The sequence below is a fragment of the Ailuropoda melanoleuca genome, chromosome 5 (assembly GCF_002007445.2).
Source record: "Ailuropoda melanoleuca isolate Jingjing chromosome 5, ASM200744v2, whole genome shotgun sequence".
In the NCBI taxonomy this organism is placed as follows: Eukaryota; Metazoa; Chordata; class Mammalia; order Carnivora; family Ursidae; genus Ailuropoda; species Ailuropoda melanoleuca.
The window spans coordinates 105,086,177-105,104,710 of NC_048222.1; the positions used below are offsets into that span (position 1 = coordinate 105,086,177).

At 36.8% G+C, this 18,534-nt stretch overlaps 1 protein-coding gene across 5 annotated transcripts in view; it reads left to right on the forward strand.

The window, feature by feature from the left end:
• The window catches only part of LRBA (LPS responsive beige-like anchor protein), a 725,452-nt gene that overhangs the window by 259,098 nt on the left and 447,820 nt on the right, over positions 1–18,534 (forward strand). The gene's annotated exons all lie outside the window — the stretch shown is intronic.

An 18,534-nucleotide genomic window follows, 5' to 3' on the forward strand; every position in this document is an offset into this window, starting at 1 on the left:
TAGCCATCAGGGAAATTCAAATCAAAACCACACTGAGATACTACCTTATACCAGTTAGAATGGCAAAAATTGACATGGCAAGAAAGAACAATTGTNTGGAGAGGATGTGGAGAAAGGGGATCCCTCCTACATTGTTGGTGGGAATGCAAGTTGGTACAGCCACTCTGGAAAACAGTGTGGAGGTCCCTTAAAAAGTTAAAAATTGAACTACCCTATGACCCAGCCATTGCACTACTGGGTGTTTACCCCAAAGATACAGACGTAGTAAAGAGAAGGGCCATATGCACCCCAATGTTCATAGCTGCATTGTCCACAATAGCCAAATCATGGAAGGAGCCGAGATGCCCTTCAACAGATGACTGGATTAAGAAGCTGTGGTCCATATATACAATGGAATATTACTCAGCTATCAGAAAGAACGAATTCTCAACATTTGCTGCAACATGGACGGCACTGGAGGAGATAATGCTAAGTGAAATAAGTCAAGCAGAGAAAGACAATTATCATATGATTTCTCTCATCTATGGAACATAAGAACTAGGAAGATCGGTAGGGGAAGAAAAGGATAAAGAAAGGGGGGGTAATCAGAAGGGGGAATGAAACATGAGAGACTATGGACTATGAGAAACAACCTGAGGGCCTCAGAGGGGAGGGGGGTTGGCGATTGGGATAGACCGGTGATGGGTAGTAAGGAGGGCACGTGTTGCATGGTGCACTGGGTTTTATACGCAACTAATGAAGCATCGAACTTTACATCGGAATCCGGGGATGTACTGTATGGTGACTAACATAATATAATGAAAAATCATTAAAAAAAATGAAAAGAATAGAAAGCTACAAGGGAGAAAATAGATTGAAGAAAGTGAGAGAATTAAAAGGTAAAAGTAAATTGAGGAAATGAGGGGTGGACTACTTTGAGTCTGTTTTTGTGGGAGCTGATTTTGGATTAATTGGGATGAAGACCCAGGGTATAGATGAAAAGGTATGTGTAGCTGCCGTTCGAATTTGTATTTTGCTCAAAATTGTTGTTTATAGGGTTCTGGCTGGTGTTGAGACTGATGCTATCACTTCGGGAACTATTTGAACTAGTAACTAGGAATCCAGCATCTATCTTGTTAATGTTATAGAGGAGGGCCAAAAGGGTATGGATAACTTCACTTGATATTAAATACTTCTAAAATTCTTCTGTGCAAATAATTATACATGCTTACATAGTATTATTGGAAACCAATAAATAAACCTGCAATTATAATGCCTTTTGCTAAATTCTGTTGTAGAGTATTTAAATACATGTTAAAAGAAATACTTGACAGTTTAGTATGGAAGAATTAGGTAAAACTTCCCCAGGGATCATGACTCTTGAGAGGTATTTTCTTTTTTAATTTTATTCTTTTTAAAAATTTCTTTTCCCATTTTATAGAGAAATAACTGACATGCATCGCTGTATAAGTTTAAGGTATCAGGGGAGTGGTTTGATTTACATATATTTTGAAAGGATTATCACAGTAGGTTCAGCTAACATCCATTGTCTCATGTAGATATGATATAAATAAAAGAATGAAGGAAAGGAAAAAAATTTTTCTGCTTGTGATGAGAACTCTTAGGATATACTCTCTTTAACTTTTCCTGTATATCGTATAGCAGTGTTAGCTATAGTCATCATGTTATACAGTACATCCTTAGTAATTATTTATCTTGTGACTGGAAGTTTGTACCTTTTAACCATCTTCCTTCAAGCCCCCCTTTCTCTTTTCTCTGCGTCTGCTAACTATATCTCTGGTCTCTTTTTCTAGGAGTTTGGGGTTTTTGTTTGTTTCTTAGATTCTACATGTAAGTGAGATTATGTGGTATTTGTCTTTCTCTGCCCAACTTACTTAGCATAATGCCTTCAAGTTCCATCCATGTTGTTGCAAATGGTAGGATTTCCTCACTTTTAATGGCTGAATAATATTCCATTATATTTATTTATATCTCTATCTGTCTTTCTCACTACTTATTTGTCCATATATCTGTGGACACTTAATTTGTTTCCATGTCTTGGTTATTTTAAATAATGCTGCTATGAAAATGGATGTGTAGATATTCTTTTCGAGTGTTTTCATTTTGTTTAGGTTTATTTCTGAAAGTGGTATTGCTGGATCAGATGGTAGTCCTCTTTTTAATTGTTCGATGAACCACCATACTGTTTTGCATAGTGTCCGTACCAGTTTACAGTCCCACAAAGAGTTCACAGGTGTTCCCTTTTCTCTGCATCTATGATAAGATTTGTTATCTCTTGTTTTTTTGATGGTGACCATTTTAGTAGGTGTGAGGTGATAGTTCATTGTTGTTTTACTTTGCATTCCCTAATGACTGGTGATGTTGACCATCTTTTCACGTATCTGTGGCCTCTCATATATTATCTACTTTGGAAAAATGTCTATTCAGGTTCTTTGCCTGTTTTTAAGTTGGAGTGTGTGTGTGTGTGTGTTTTGCTTTTGAGTTGTATGAGTTTTTTATACATTTTTGGGTATTAATCCCTTATCAAATATATTGGCTTGAAAATATTCCATTTCACAGGTTGTCATTTCATTGATGGTTTCTTTCGCTGAATGGAAGCTTTTTAGATTGATGTGGTCACACTTGTTTTATTTTGTTGCTTGTGCTTGAGTGTCATATCAAAAAAAAAATCATTTCCAAGGACCGTGTCCAGGAGTTTTATTCCAAAGTTTTTTTCTAGAGTTTTATGGATTTAGATCTTACATTTTTTAATCCATTTCAAGTTAATTTTTGTGAGTGGCATAAGATAGAGGTTCAGTTTCATTCTTTTACTTGTGAATGTCCAATTATCCCAGCACCATTTATTGAAGAGACTTGTCTTTTCTCCATTGAGTGATCCTGGCTCCCTTGTCAAATATGAATTGACCGTAAAATGCTTTGGTTTATTTTTCGGTTCTTGATTCTGTTTTATTTGTTTATTTGCTTTCATGCTAGTACCAAACTGTTTTGATTACTGTAGTTTTTTGTATAGCTTGAAACTGGAAGGGTCATGCATCCTGTTTTGTTGTTCTTTCTCAGGATTTCTTTCACCATTCAGGATCATTTGTTCCATATAAATTTTAAGAGTGTTTTTTTAATTGTAGAAAAAAAATCTGGAATTTTGATAGGGATTGCATTGATCTATAGCTTAATTTTAGTAGTAATAATATTTTAACAATATTCATTCATTCGGTCCATGAATACAAGATACCTTTCTGTCTGTTTGTGTTTTCACAATGTTTTCATCAGTGTTTTGTGTTTTCCGGAATAGAGATCTTTTACCTTCTTGATTAAATTTATTCCTAAGTATTTTATTATTTTTGGTGATATCGTGAAAGGGATCAATTTCTTTATTTCTTTCACCAGAAAATTCACTGTTACTGTATTGAACTTCTGCTGGTTTTGTATGTCAATTTTGTATGTTGTAACTTCACTACATACATTAATTAAATCTAACATTTTTTTGGCCTAGTATTTACGATTTTCTATATATAAAATCATGTCATCTGCAAATAGATACAATTTTACTTCTTCCTTTCCAATTCTGATAACCTTAATTTTTTTTTCTCCTGCCTAATTGCTCTAGCTAGAACTTTCAATTCTGTGTTTAATAGGAACAGAGTGGGCACCCTTGTGTTGTTCTTAATCTTAGAGGAAAAGCTTTCAACCTTCACTGTTGTGTCTGATATTAACTGTGGGTTTGTAATATAAGGCCTTTGTTATGTTAATATATCTTCCTCCTATGCCTAATTTGGTAAGAGTTTTTAATCACACATAGATATTGAATTTTGTCAGATGGCTTTTATGCAACTATTGAGATGATCATATGATTTTTTCTTTCATTCTATTAATGTAATGTGTCACATTGATTTCCATTATGTCGAACCATCATTGCATACTGGATAAATCCTACTTGATCATGGTGAATAGTCCTTTTAATGTGCTGCTGAATTCAGTTTCTTGTTTTTTTATTGAGAATTTTTGCATCTATATTCATCAAGGATATTTGCTTGTAATTTTTTTTTTCTAGTATTATCTTTTTCTGGTTTTGGTATTGGGATTAGCTGGCTATGTAAAATGTGTTTGGGAGTATTGGCTCCTCTTTGATTGTTTGGGAAGAGTTTTAAAGTACTGGAGTTAACTCTTCTTTAAATGTTCTGTAAAATATACCTGTGAAGCCATCTGGTCTTAGACTTTTCATTATTGGGAGATATTTGATTACTGGTTCAATCTCCTTACTAGTAATTGCTACAGTCAGCATTTCTTTTTTCCTGATTAATTCTTTGTAAGTTGTAGGTTTTTTTTTAATGTTTTTTTATTATATTTCGTTAGTCACCATACAGAACATCCCTGGTATTTTATGTAAAGTTCGATGATTCAGTAGTTGCGCATAACACCCACTGCACCATGCAATACATGCCCTCCTTAATACCGATCACCAGCCTATCCCATTCCCCCACCCCCCTCCCCTCTGAAGACCTCAGTTTGTTTCTCAGAGTCCATAGTCCCTCATGCTTCATTCCCCCTTCTGATTACCCCCCCTTTCTTTATCCCTTTCTTCCCCTACCGATCTTCCTAGTTCTTATGTTCAATAGATGAGAGAAACCGTATGATAATTGTCTTTCTCTGCTTGAGTTATTTCACTTAGCATTATCTCCTCCAGTGCTGTCCATGTTGCAGCAAATATTGAGAACTCGTTCTTTCTGATAGCTGAGTAATATTCCATTGTATATATGGACCACAACTTCTTAATCCAGTCATCTGTTGAAGGGCATCTCGGTTCCTTCCACGATTTAGCTATTGTGGACAATGGTGCTATGAACATTGGGATGCATATGGCCCTTCTCTTCACTATGTCTGTATCTTTGGGGTAAATACCCAGTAGTGCAATGGCTGGCTTGTAGGGTAGCTCAATTTTTAACTTTTTAAGGGACCTCCACACTGTTTTCCAGAGTGGCTGTACCAACTTGCATTCCCACCAACAATGTAGGAGGGATCCCCTTTCTCCACATCCTCTCCAACAATTGTTCTTTCTTGCCATGTCAATTTTTGCCATTCTAAGTGGCGTAAGGTGGTATCTCAGTGTGGTTTTGATTTGAATTTCCCTGATGGCTAATGATTTTGAACATTTTTTCATATGTCTGTTAGCCATTTGTATGTCTTCATTGGAAAAGTGTCTGTTCATATCTTCTGCCCATTTTTTTATTTGTTTATTTGTTTCTCGCGTATTGATTTGAGAAGTTCTTTGTAGATCTTGGATGCCATTCTTTTACCTGTAGTATCATTTGTAAATATATTTTCCCATTCCATGGGCTGCCTCTTAGTTTTTTTGACTGTTTCCTTGGCTGTGCAGAAGCTTTTTATCTTGATGAAGTCCCACAAGTTCATTTTATCTTTTGTTTCTCTTGCCTTTGGAGATGTGTCGTAAGAAAGGTTGCTTTGGCCGATGTCATAGAGGTTGCTCCCTGTGTTTTCCTCTATGATTTTGATGGATTCCTGTCTCACGTCGAGGTCTTTCATCCTTTTGGAGTTTAGCTTTATGTATGGTGTGAGAGAGTGGTCAAGTTTCATTCTTTTGCATGTAGCTGTCCAATTTTCCCAGCACCATTTATTGAAGAGACTGTCTTTTTTCCACCGGATGTTTTTTCCTGCTTTATCAAAGATTAGTTGCCCAAAGAGCCGAGGGTCCATTTCTGGGTTCTCTATTCTGTTCCATTGGTCGATGTGTCTGTTTTTGTGCCAGTACCATGCTGTCTTTGTGATCACAGCTTTGTAGTACAGCTCGAAATCCGGCATTGTGATGCCCCCAGCTTTGTTTTTCCTTTTCAACAGTTCCTTGGAGATTCGGGGCCTTTTCTGGTTCCATACAAATTTAAGGACTATTTGTTCCAGTTCTTTGAAAAATGTCCTCGGTATTTTGATCGGGATAGCATTGAAAGTGTAGATTGCTCTGGGTAGTATGGACATTTTAACTATGTTAATTCTTCCAATCCATGAGCATGGAATATTTTTCCATCTTTTTATGTCTTCCTCAATATCTTTCAAAAGTGATCTATAGTTTCTAGGATATAGGTCCTTTACGTCTCTGGTTAAGTTAATTCCAAGGTAACGTATGGTTTTTGGTGTTATTGTAAATGGGATGGATTCCCTAATTTCTCTTTCTTCAGTCTCGTTATTCGTGTATAGAAATGCAACTGATTTCTGGGCATTGATTTTGTATCCTGCCACCTTACTGAATTGTTCTATAACTTCTAATAGTTTGGGAGTGGATTCCTTTGGGTTTTCCATATAGAGTATCATGTCATCTGCAAAGAGAGACAGTTTGACTTCTTCTTTGCCGATTTGGATACCTTTGATCCCTTTTTGTCTTCTGATTGCTGTTGCAAGGACTTCTAGTACTATGTTGAATAATAGTGGCGAGAGTGGGCATCCTTGTCGTGTTCCTGATCTTAAGGGAAAGGCTTCCAGCTTTTCCCCATTGAGAATAATGCTTGCAGTAGGCTTTTCATAGATGGCTTTTATGAGATTGAGAAATGTACCCTCTATTCCTACACTCTGAAGGGTTTTAATCAGGAAAGGATGCTGTATTTTGTCAAATGCTTTTTCTGCATCAATTGAGAGGATCATATGGTTCTTGAGTCTTTTCTTGTTGATATGATGTATCACATTGATTGATTTGCGAGTGTTGAACCATGCTTGCATCCCAGGTATGAATCCCACTTGGTCATGATGGATAATCCTTTTAATGTACTGTTGGATTCTATTAGCAAGGATCTTGTTGAGGATTTTGGCATCCATATTCATTAGAGAAATCGGTCTGTAATTCTCCTTTTTGAGGGGGTCTTTGCCTGGTTTGGGGATCAAGGTAATATTAGCCTCATAGAATGAGTTTGGTAGCTTTCCTTCTGTTTCTATTTTTTGAAATAGCTTTAGGAGAATAGGTATTATTTCTTCTTTGAATGTTTGGTAGAATTCCCCAGGAAAACCGTCTGGGCCTGGAGTTTTATTATTTGGAAGGTTGTTTATCACTGACTCAATTTCTTCATAGTTAATTGGCCTATTTAAGAAATCTATTTCTTCCTGTTTCAGTCTTGGTAGTTTATAGGTTTCCAGGAAGGCCTCCATCTCTTCCAGATTGTTTAGTTTTTTGGCATATAGCTGTTGATAAAAGTTTCTAATAATCCTTGCAATTTCAATGGTGCTGGTCGTGACCTCTCCCTTTTCAGTCATAATTTTAATAATCTCAGTCCTTTCTCTTTGTTTTTGGACAAGTTTTGCCAGTGGTCTATCAATTTTATGGATTCTCTCAAAGAACCAGCTTCTAGTCCTGTTGATCTGCTCTACTGTGGTTCTGGTCTCTAATTCATTGATTTCTGCTCTAATCTTGGTCAACTCCTTCCTTGTCAGTGGGTTAGGCCTGTCCCTCTGTTGCTGTTCCAGTTTCTTGAGGTGAGAATATAGAAACTGCATTTTAGATTTTTCTATTCTTTTGAGTGAGGCTTGGATGGCTATGTATTTCCCCCTTAGGACTGCCTTTGCAGTATCCCATAGGTTTTGGACCGTTGTGTATTCATTCTCGTTGGTCTCCATAAATTGTTTAATTTGTTTTTTGATTTCCTGGTTTATCGAGTCATTCTTGAGCAGGATGGTTCTTAGCCTCCAAGTGTTTGAGTTTCTTCCAGGTTTTTCCTTGTGGTTGAGTTCCAATTTCAGAGCGTTGTGGTCTGAGAATATGCAGGGGATAATTTCAATCTTTTGGTATCGGTTGAGACCTGTTTTGTGACCCAGAACATGGTCTATTCTTGAGAATGTTCATGGACATTAGAATAGAATGAGTATTCTTTGGTTCTGGGAGTAGTGTTCTATATGTATCAATGAGGTCCAGCTCATCGAGTATGGCATTCAAAGTCCTTGTTTCTTTGTTGATTTCTTGCTTAGGTGATCTGTCTATTTCTGATAATGGAGTGTTGAGGTCCCCTACTCTTAACGCATTTTTATCTATATGTCTCTTTATTCTGCTTTAGAGTTGGCTTGTGTATCTTGCTGCTGNTTGTGTATCTTGCTGCTCCCCTGTTGGGGGCATATATATTTATAATTGTCATATCCACTTGTTGGATACATCCTTTAAGAATAATATAGTGCCCTTCTGTGTCTCTAACTATAGTCTTTAGTTTAAAATCCAATCTGTCTGATATGAGAATTGCTATCCAAGCTTTCTTTTGAGGTCCATTGGTGTGAAAGATGGCATTCCATCCCTTTACTTTCAGTCTGAATGTATCTTTAGGTTCAAAATGAGTCTCTTGTAGACAGCAAATGGATGGGTCATGTCTTTTTATCCAATCTGCAACCCGGTGGCGTTTTATGCAAGCATTTAGGCCATTTACATTGACACTGAGAACTGAGAGAGAGAATTTTAATGATGCCATGTTGCCAATAAAGTCTTTGTATCGGTTGTGACTTTCTGTTCTGTATCCCTCTTGGGGCCTTTTTACCTTTATAGAACCCACCTTAATATCTCCCGTAGGGCTGGTTTCGTGGTTACGAAATTGGTTAATGACTGGCAATTCTGGAACGTCTTTATTTCTCCATCAGTTCTGAATGACAGCCTTGCTGGATAAAGGATCCTTGGCTGCATGTTTTTTTTTGAAGGAGCTTTAAAAGTGCCCCCCCCCCAACCCTTCNCCCAACCCTTCCTCTCATTCCAGGTTTGTGTAGACAGGTCTGACGTAATTCTGATACCTTTGCCTTAGTACGTGAGAAATTTCTTTGCCCTGGCCTCTTTCAATACTGTATCCTTGGATCTAATATTTGCGAATTGCACTATGACGTGAAGTGGCGTAGTTTTGTTGTGGTTGAGCTTGGGAGGGGTCCTCTCTGCCTCTGGACATGAATGTTTGTTTCCTTTGGTAGATTAGGGAAGTTTTCAGCTACAGTTTGCTCAAATACCTCTTCTAGACCTCTGTTTTTCTCCACCCCCTCGGAGATGCCGATGATTCTAACATTGGAACGTTTCATTGAGTCAGTAATCTCCCGTAACCTACATTCTTGAAATGGATTTTTTTAAGTCCAGATTCTATTTTAGCTTTCTCTTCTACTAACCCATCTTCCCATTAGCTGATATTTTCTTTTGCCTCATTCACCCTGGACATCAGAGCGTCTAGTTTTGACTGCTTTTGGCTCATAGAATTTTTATTTTCTGCCAGATTCGCTCTCATTTCCGCCCTTAGAGATTCTATATTCTCATTAACATTTTCGTTAATACTTTTTCAAGTCTACACATCATCTTGACCATTGTTACTCTGCATTCCATTTCTGATAATTTGGTTATATCCATATCGATTAGTTCTGTGGCAGAGGCCACAGAGTCATTGTCTTTTCTTTGCTGGGGTCATTTCTCCTTCTCGTCATTCTGATGAGCAGAGGTTGCGGGGTTGTCCAGAGCCCGAATTATTGCCCGGGACCCAGGCCGTGCGCCCTCGTTTTATAGGGATCTTAGGGATGTGGGCTTCTTGATTTTTCAGCCTGCCTTCTGGGGGAGGGGCCTGCATTGCTGATACTCAGGAAACCCTGTTTGGGTAGAGTCTCTATGTTCCCTGCGAGGGGGGATGGACATGGGCACAGTGTGAGCCGGTATTTACAGGCTTTTGTTCTCTGGCGGCTTTTCCTGGGGTTGCTGTGCGTCTTCTGAGAGTCAGAGCAGCAGTAGCCGAATCTCAGTTTCTGTCTCAGAACAGAGGGATCGCGGACCGTTCTCTACTGATGTTCTGGCCACTTTAACTCTGTTTCTGTTGGTGCTGCTCAACCCTGCTGTGTCCCAGCATGTGCACCCCACACCCGGTGTACCAGCCCTCATTTCCAGGGCCGGTGCGTCTCTGTCCTTTGTTTTCTAACACCACCAGCCGCTAGCTGCCCCGGTGCGCTCCGGAGCTCCCGGTCTCAGTCTGATTCCACTGAGCACACTAGAGCTCCGTTTCAGTCTGGTCGCGTGCGTTCCCTGGCTCCTGGTCTCAGTCTGCTCTCTCGCAGGTGCCAGTCCGCAAGTCCGCCTGCTCCCCCGTGCAGTTGGCTACTGCTTCCCGGCGCCCGAACGCGGCGGCTCCCTCCCCCTTCCGTTTATCTTCCGATACCTGTGCGCGGTTACATGGCTCCCCACTTTGTACATCAATACTCAGCGCTGGAGATGTTCATTTGTAGAGATCCAGAGGTTTCTTCCTGCATCTCATGCTGATTCCGTGGATGTTCAGGATGGTCTGGTACCTCTGTAAGTTGTAGTTTTTAAGAATTTTTCCATTTCATTTAGGTTGTCTCTTTTGTTGATATTTGGTTGCTCATAGTAGCCTCTTATGAACCCATATATTTCTGTGGTATCAGTTGCAAGATTCCCCTTTTTTCATTTACAGTTTTGTTAATTTGGGTTCTTTCTCTTTTTTACCTTGGGTAGTCTAGCTATATGTTTGCCAATTTTGTTTTATCTTTTCAGAGAACCAACTTTTAGTTTGGTTAACCTTTCCTATTTTTCTGTTCTTTTTGTTTATTTCTGCTCTAATCTTTATTATTTTCTTTCTTATGCTAACCTTATGCTTGGTTTGTTCTTTTTCTTGGTCATTAAGTTGTTGAGTTAGGGTGTTTATTTGAGATCTTTCTTGCTTCTTAATATAGGCATTTGTTGCTATGAACTTACCTCTTGGAACTGCTTTTGCTGTATCTCATAAATTCTGGTGTGTTGTGTTTTCATTTTCATCTGTCTCAAGAAACTTTTAAATTTCTCCTTTAAATTATTCTTTGATCCATTGGTTGTTCAAAAAAGTGGAGTTTAATTTCCATGTGTTTGTGAATTTTCCAGTGTTCCTTTTGTTACTGATTTCTAGTTCTGTGCTCCTATTGTCAGAGAAGATAATTGATGATATTTCATTCTTCTTGGATTTGCTAAGACCATATTATGATCTAGCATATGATCTGTCTTTGAAGATGTTCCACATGTGTATTCTGCTGTTGTCAGATAGAATGTTTGTTTATGTTTGCTAGGTCCATTCTGTCTAGTCTTCAGATTGGCTGTTTCCTTAATTATTCTTTGTCTAGAACCTTTATCTTTTGTTGAGAGTGGGATATTAATATCCCCAGGTTTTATTGTATTACTCTTTATTTCTCCTATTTATCTGTATTAGTTTTTGCTTTATCTATTTAGGTGTACTATTGTGTTAGGTACATAGATATTTATAACTGTTGTATCTTTTTGATGGATTGACCCCTTTATCATTATGTAAGGACCTTTTTTGTCTCCTTTTACTGTTCTTAGTTTATAGTCTATTTGATACAACTACCCTGATTTTATTTTATCTTTTATTTTATTTTATTCATTTCCATTTGTTTGAAGTGATTATTTTTATCACTTCACACTCTGCATTACCTCATGTAGAGAAGAGAGTTTGATGAACAATTGTGAGAATTGTAGAGTGGATTTCTCCATTCCGTAGATTCAGGAAACAAACTTGATGATGTATATTTAAGGAAATGTACATAATTCTAATTTTAGGATTTCATTATCAGTGCAACATGATGTAAGATTTTGTATCTTTACAACTGAAAATGAATATTATATTATGCATATTAATTTAGCATAACCTATTTCCATTAATAATAGCAATTTCAATAAAATACAGGATATTTGCTCCAATATAGTTTTGTTTCCAGCCTCATCATTTGTGGTTTCAACCAGGATGGAAAAGACCGTGTATAAGCAGGTGTTGGGGAACGTTTGGAGTTTAGTCTTGAAAGTACTGATTTTTAGACCTCTAGTTGATCTCTAAGCAGAGATGTTAAATAGGCAGTGACTAGTTATTTCTCGAGGCTAGAGATATAAATTTGTGTGTTATAAGCTTTAGATGGTATTTAATGTCTTCAGAGTAGATGGAATTCTTAAGGTTGTAGGATGACAGTTCTTATGGTGGTAGGATGATTTGACCATTGGCTTAGAAATGGTTTCTTACTTGGACAGGAGTAATTTTGGAGAGTGCTGTGGAAAAAAGCCCATTTGCAGTGCATTTAGAAAAGAGGAAAAAAATGAGAAGGGTGATTAGAGAATGTATATAAATAGTTCTTTAAAGGAGTTTTGCTACAAAGTGGAGCAAAAATAAAATAGAGGGGTAGCTTGTGGGTAAAATAGAAATCAAGTCAAGGGAAATAGAGTTTTAAAAAATAAGAGCAAGACAACAGTTTCATGGTGTTGAGTGAGGAAATTGATGTAGGAGCGATAGGTGAAAATTTCTAGAGGGACATTTTTTATTAGATTAGAAAATAGTGGAATTTGTATACAACTGAAAGAAATTGGCTTGAAGTAGAGTGTTGATGGATTTTTTGTGGTAACATGAGGGGACATTTTATGTAGTTGCAGGGGCTGATAGGTAGATATGGAAGTGAGCGAAAGTTGGCTTTTAAAGGATTTAGGATTTGTCAAATGAACGTGAAGAAGAGAAGGACAAGGGAGTCAAAACTGTAATGCAGGAATGTGATTGTAATCACTGACCACAGTATTATGATTATTAAGCTGGGTAAAGAGGAGGGAGGGCATCAAGGAGGAGAGTAAGTGTAAAGAAAATGATAGGATGGGTGAATTGGAGATTTAAGCAGTGTTAGAGTTGGGATAGGAGAATGAATGAGCTATAAACATGAGAGGGTACTTAGAAAGTGGGATGAATAGAACCAAGGCAATTTAGTTATTGGAAATGTTGAGGTCTGGCATATGACCATGCAATAAATGGCTGAGGTAGAATGGAGGACAAGATTGTAGAAGGAGAGGAGATGAGGGAACTGGCAGACCAGTATCTTGTTCAGCTTTGAAGTTCATCTGTAGACTCTACCACTCACTATCCCTTGTCTTTGGAGTCTCAGTTATGTTCTCAAATAACTCCCATTTATTTCTCAATGATTGTAGTTCTTGGATCAGTGTGATTTTCTTCAGCACTGTTCTTGTAATTTTTGGTGATTTTATCTTTATTGTAATGTATCACAATATGCGATTCCTTTTTATTGACTAATAGTATTCCATTGTGTGGATATAGTGTAACCCATTTGGTTTATCCCTTCAGCAGCCAATGAACATTTAGATTGTTTTCTGTTTTGGGCTGTTATAAAATAATGCTATGATTACTCTTTGTTTATAAGGCTTTGTATGGACATAGTTTTCGTTTCTTTAGGTTAGATACCTGGGAGTAGAATTGTTGAGTTGAATGGTAAGTCTGTATTTAGCTTTTTAAGAAACTGCCAAGCTCTTTTCCTATTCAGCCTATTGGGTATCTTACTGTGGTTTTTATTTGCATTTCCCTAATGTCTAATGATGTTGAGTGTTTTTCCAGGGACAATTGCTTATTCATACACTTTCTTTGGAAAAGTTTCTGTGCACATCTTTTGCTCATTTCTAAATTTCACTATATGACTTCTGACTTTTAAACTGCACTTTATGTATTTTTGGATACAAGTCCTTTGTCATATACATGATTTGCAAATATTTTCTGCCAGTCTGAGTTGTCCTTTCATTTTCATCGAAGAGCAGAAGATTTTACTTTTGGTAAAGTACAATTTATTTATTTTTTTCTTTTCTGGATCATATTTTTATTGTCAAATTCAAGAAATTTTAGCCTAATACATGGTCTTAGAGATTTTGTATTCCTGTAAATATTATATATATTTTTTGTTCTAGAACTATTATAATTTGAGCTTCGTATTTACGTCTGTGATTCATTCGGAGTTACTTTTTTTGTATGGTGTAAAATAAAGGCCTGTGTTCAATTTTTCCATGTTAATATTCGATTATTTCAGTACTATTTGTTGAAAAGTTCATCATTTCCCTAGTAAATTGTCTTATTACCATTATTGAAAATCAGTTGACTGGAGGTATAGGGATTTATTTCTGGATTTTCTTTTTAATTCCATTGATCTCTTTATCTGGTTTATAATGTCACAGTGTTTTTATTACTGAAACTTTGTAATAAGGTTTGAGATTGAGCAGATTAATTCTTTTATGTTTTTATCAAAATTGTTTTGGCTAAATTAGATCATTAAGATTCCCATATAAATTTTGAGTCAGCTTATTGATACCCACTAAAAAGCCTGTTGGAATTATGATAGGGATTGCTTTGATTTTATAGATTAACTTGGGTATAATTGTCATTTTAACAATTTTGAGGCTTCTAATCCATGAACATGTAATGCCACTCTATTTACTCAGCTCTTCTTTACTAGCAAAGTTTTTAGTATATAAGCATTACACTTAAGAAAAAATTTATTTCTGTGTAATTTATTCTTTCTGAAGCTACTGTGATGGAATTTCTTCATTTCATTTTCAGATTGTTCATTTTTCTTAAAAGTGTAGTTGATTTTTGTGTATCGATCCTATATCCTGTAACCTTTCTAACCTTATTCATTACTTTTAGATTTTTGTTTTGTTTGTAGATTCTTTAGCCTTTGCTGCATATAGAATTAAGTTGACAGTGAAAAAAATTGGTAGTTTTACTTCTTCCTTTCCAATCTGTATGTCCTTCATTGCTTTTTCTTGCTTTATTGCACTGGTTAGGACTTCCAGAATGATATTAAACGGAATGCACATTTTTATCACCTCAGAAGAAGATCTTTGCTGATTATCAGTCATCCTCTATTTTTCCCTTTTCCCAATCTTAGCCAACCAGTTTTGTTTCTATAGGTTTTCTTGTTCTGAACATGGCATACAAATGAATTATGCAATATGTATGGTCTTCCGTGACTGGCATCTTTCACTTTACATGTTTATAAGATTCATCTGTTACAGCATGAGTCACTACTGTATTCCTTTTTATTGGTGAATAATATTTTATAGATATACCACATTTCATTCACCTACTGAATGGACATTTTGGGCATTCCTACTTTTTTGCAGTTGTGAATAATGATACTATAAATATTTATGAATGTGTGTACTCCAATTTTCACTTCTCTTGGTTATATACCTAATAAAAGAATTGTTGGGTCATATGTTAAGCCTATGCTTAACTTTTTTGCAGAACTACCAAACTTTTTTCCCAAAGTGTTTTCATTTTTGAAAGATAGTTTTGCTGCATTCATGTTTGATTTTTTTGTTGTTTGATTTTTTTAAAGTACTTTGAATGTGTCACATGGCCTCCAGGTTTTCTGATATGAAGTTAGCCTTTAATTCTATTGTTGTTCTTTCATATGTGATTAATCCTTTTTATCGCATCTTATTATTTACCTTTGTTTTACAACACTTTGAATAAGACATCTCTTTGTGATTGTTGGAAGATAATTCTTCATTGACCTCTTACTTTTCTGTATATCTTACAAGCAGAAGGATCAAATGCTTTTGTTCTGTACTGTACTGTTATTTTAAAGATGTTTGTGTAGCACACAGCCCTGGAATATAGTAGTGTCTCCATTTGAAGTGTTGTTTCCTCTCTACTATAATGGTAATAATATTTCCCGTTGAGGCAAAAGTTACCAGGCGTACTGGCCATCAAAAAAGATTCTAGAGCCTTAAGCTCAGGTTTCCTCTTGTATAACATTCTGTATTTTTATCTCCTGGACCTGGGTCTGTGTGGGAACTGGGGCTTAGAAGTACTAGCACAAATGGTGATACTCTGGCTGCTGCTATTGCAGACAATAATAAACTGTCATTTGTCTCTGACCCAGATATTTCATATCTTCTGTCAGGATCCATGAAAGATTAACTTGGTAGCTTACAAATAGAGTAAAACCTCATGCTCTCTGCAGTGCTTGGTGGTGTTTATCTGGCTTGGAGTTCCTTGAGCATTTAGGGTCCGTCAATGAACGCTTTCATAACAATTGGAAAGTTTTCAGTCATTATTTATTCCTATTTTTTTCTGTGCTTATCTTGCCTCTTTTTCTGGACTCCCGTTATACATATATTGGTACTCTTGATATCCTGCAGGCACTGTTAAGCCATTTTTAATCTTTTTTCTCTCTGTTGCTCAACTTATTAATACTATTGTGTGTTTCCAAGTTCACTCATTCCTTCTGCCATCTCAGAGTCCCCTTGGAGTTTTTCTTCTTGATTATTGTCTTTTTACCCAACGAAATTTCCAATTGGGTCTCTTTAATAGATTCTAATTATTTATATTTACTGTTTGTGTGGTCATTTTCATCACATTCTCCTTTTATTTTCAAAGTATGAGTTCCTGAAATTCTTTGAATATAGTTATGATAGCTGTCTTGAAGTATTTTCTGCTAAATCCAACACCTGGTCCTACTCAGAGAAGAGATTCTTTTGACTGTTGGTTCATCAGTAAGAGTCACATTCCTTATTTTTTTTTTTTTGCCTAATATTATTAACTTTAGGCACTTTGCTGTACAGTAGATCTTGAGGATTTATTCATCTTGCATAATTGAAACTTTATAGGCTTTGGTGACTACCTCCCATTTCCTTCTCCCGCAGCCCCTGGTAACCACCATTCTACACTATGTTGGTGCTTTTCATTATTAAGTCTTTGAGGAATTAACATTGAGGAATGGTATTACAGAAGGCAGACGCTTAACCGCTGTGCCACCCAGGCGCCCCGAGGATCATATGGTTCTTGACTCTTTTCTTGTTGATATGATATGTCACACTGATCGATTTGTGAATGTTGAACCACCCCTTGCATCCCAGGGATGAATCCCACTTGGTCATGATGGATAATCCTTTTAATGTACTGTTGGATCTATTAGCTAGAATCTTGTTGAGAATTTTGGCCTCCATATTCATCAGGGATATCAGTCTGTAATTCTCCTTTTTTGATGGGGTCTTTGCCTGGTTTGGGGATCAAGGTAATACTGGCCTCGTAGAATGAGTTTGGTAGTTTTCCTTCTGTTTCTATTTTTTGAAACAGCTTCAGGAGAATAGGTATTATTTCTTCTTTGAATTTTTGGCAGAATTCCCCGGGGAATCCGTCAGGCCCTGGACCCTTGTTTTTTGGGAGGTTTTTGATCACTGCTTCAATCTCTTCATAATTAATTGGTCTGTTTAAATAATCAGTTTCTTCCTGTTTCAGTCTTGGTAGTTTATAGGTTTCTAGGAAGGCATCCATTTCTTTTAGGTTGTTTAATTTATTGTCATAAAGCCTTTGATAAATGTTTCTAATGATCCTTCCTATTTCATTGGTGTTGGTTGTGACCTCTCCCATTTCATTCATAATTTTATTAATTTGAGTCCTTTCTCTAGTCTTTTGAATAAGTCTTGCCAGTGGCTTATCGATCTTATTTATTCTTTCAGAGAACCAGCTTCTAGTTCTGTTGATCTGCTCTACTGTGCTCCTGGTTTCTAATTCATTGATCTCTGCTCTAATCTTGATCAACTGCTTTCTCGTGCGTGGGTTAGGTCTGTTCTTCTGTTCCACCTCCAGCTTCTTGAGGTGAGAATATAAAAACTGCATTTTAGATTTTTCTTTTCTTTTGAGTAAGGGTTGGATGGGTATGTATTTTCCCCTTAGGACTGCCTTTGCAGTGTCCCATAGTTTTTGGACCGTTGTGTTTTCGTTCATCAATTGTTTAAATTGATTTTTAATTTTCTGGTTTACCCAATCGTTCTTTTTTATTATAATATTTTTTTATTATGTTAGTCACCATACAGTACATCCCTGGTTTTTGATGTAAAGTTTGATGATTCATTAGTTGTGTATAACACCCAGTGCACCATGCAATATGTGCCCTCCTAACTACCCATCACCAGCCTATCCCATTCCCCCACCCCCCTGCCCTCTGAAGCCCTCAGTTTGTTTCTCAGAGTCCATAGTCTCTCATGCTTCATTCCCCCTTCTGATTACCCCCCCTTTCTTTATCCCTTTCTTCTCCTACCTATCTTCCTAGTTCTTATGTTCCATAGATGAGAGAAACCGTATGATAATTGTCTTTCTCTACTTGAGTTATTTGACTTAGCATTATCTCCTCCAGTGCCATCCATGTTGCAGCAAATGTTGAGAAAGCGTTCTTTCTGATAGCTGAGTAATATTCCATTGTATATATGGACCACAACTTCTTAATCCAGTCATCTGTTGAAGGGCATCTCAGCTCTGTAGTGAAGAGGAGGGACGTATGCACCCCAATGTTCATAGCAGCATTGTCCACAATAGCTAAATTGTGGAAGGAGCTGAGATACCCAGTCATTCTTGAGGAGGATGGTTTTTAGTTTCCAAGTGTTTGAGTTTCTTCCAAATTTTTCCTTGTGATTCAGTTCCAATTTCAAAGCATTGTGGTCTGAGAATATGCAGGGAATAATTACAGTCTTTTGGTATTGGTTGAGACCTGTTTTGTGACCCAGTATATGGTCTATTCTGGAGAAAGTTCCATGTGCATTCGAAAAGAATGAGTATTCTGTTGTTCTGGGGTGTAGTGTTCTGTATATATCTATGAGGTCCATCTGGTCTAGAATGTCATTCAAACCTCTTGTTTCTTTGTTGGTTTTCTGCTTAGGTGATCTGTCTATTGCTGATAGTGGAGTGTTGAGGTCCCCTACTCTTTTTTTTTTTTTTTTAATTT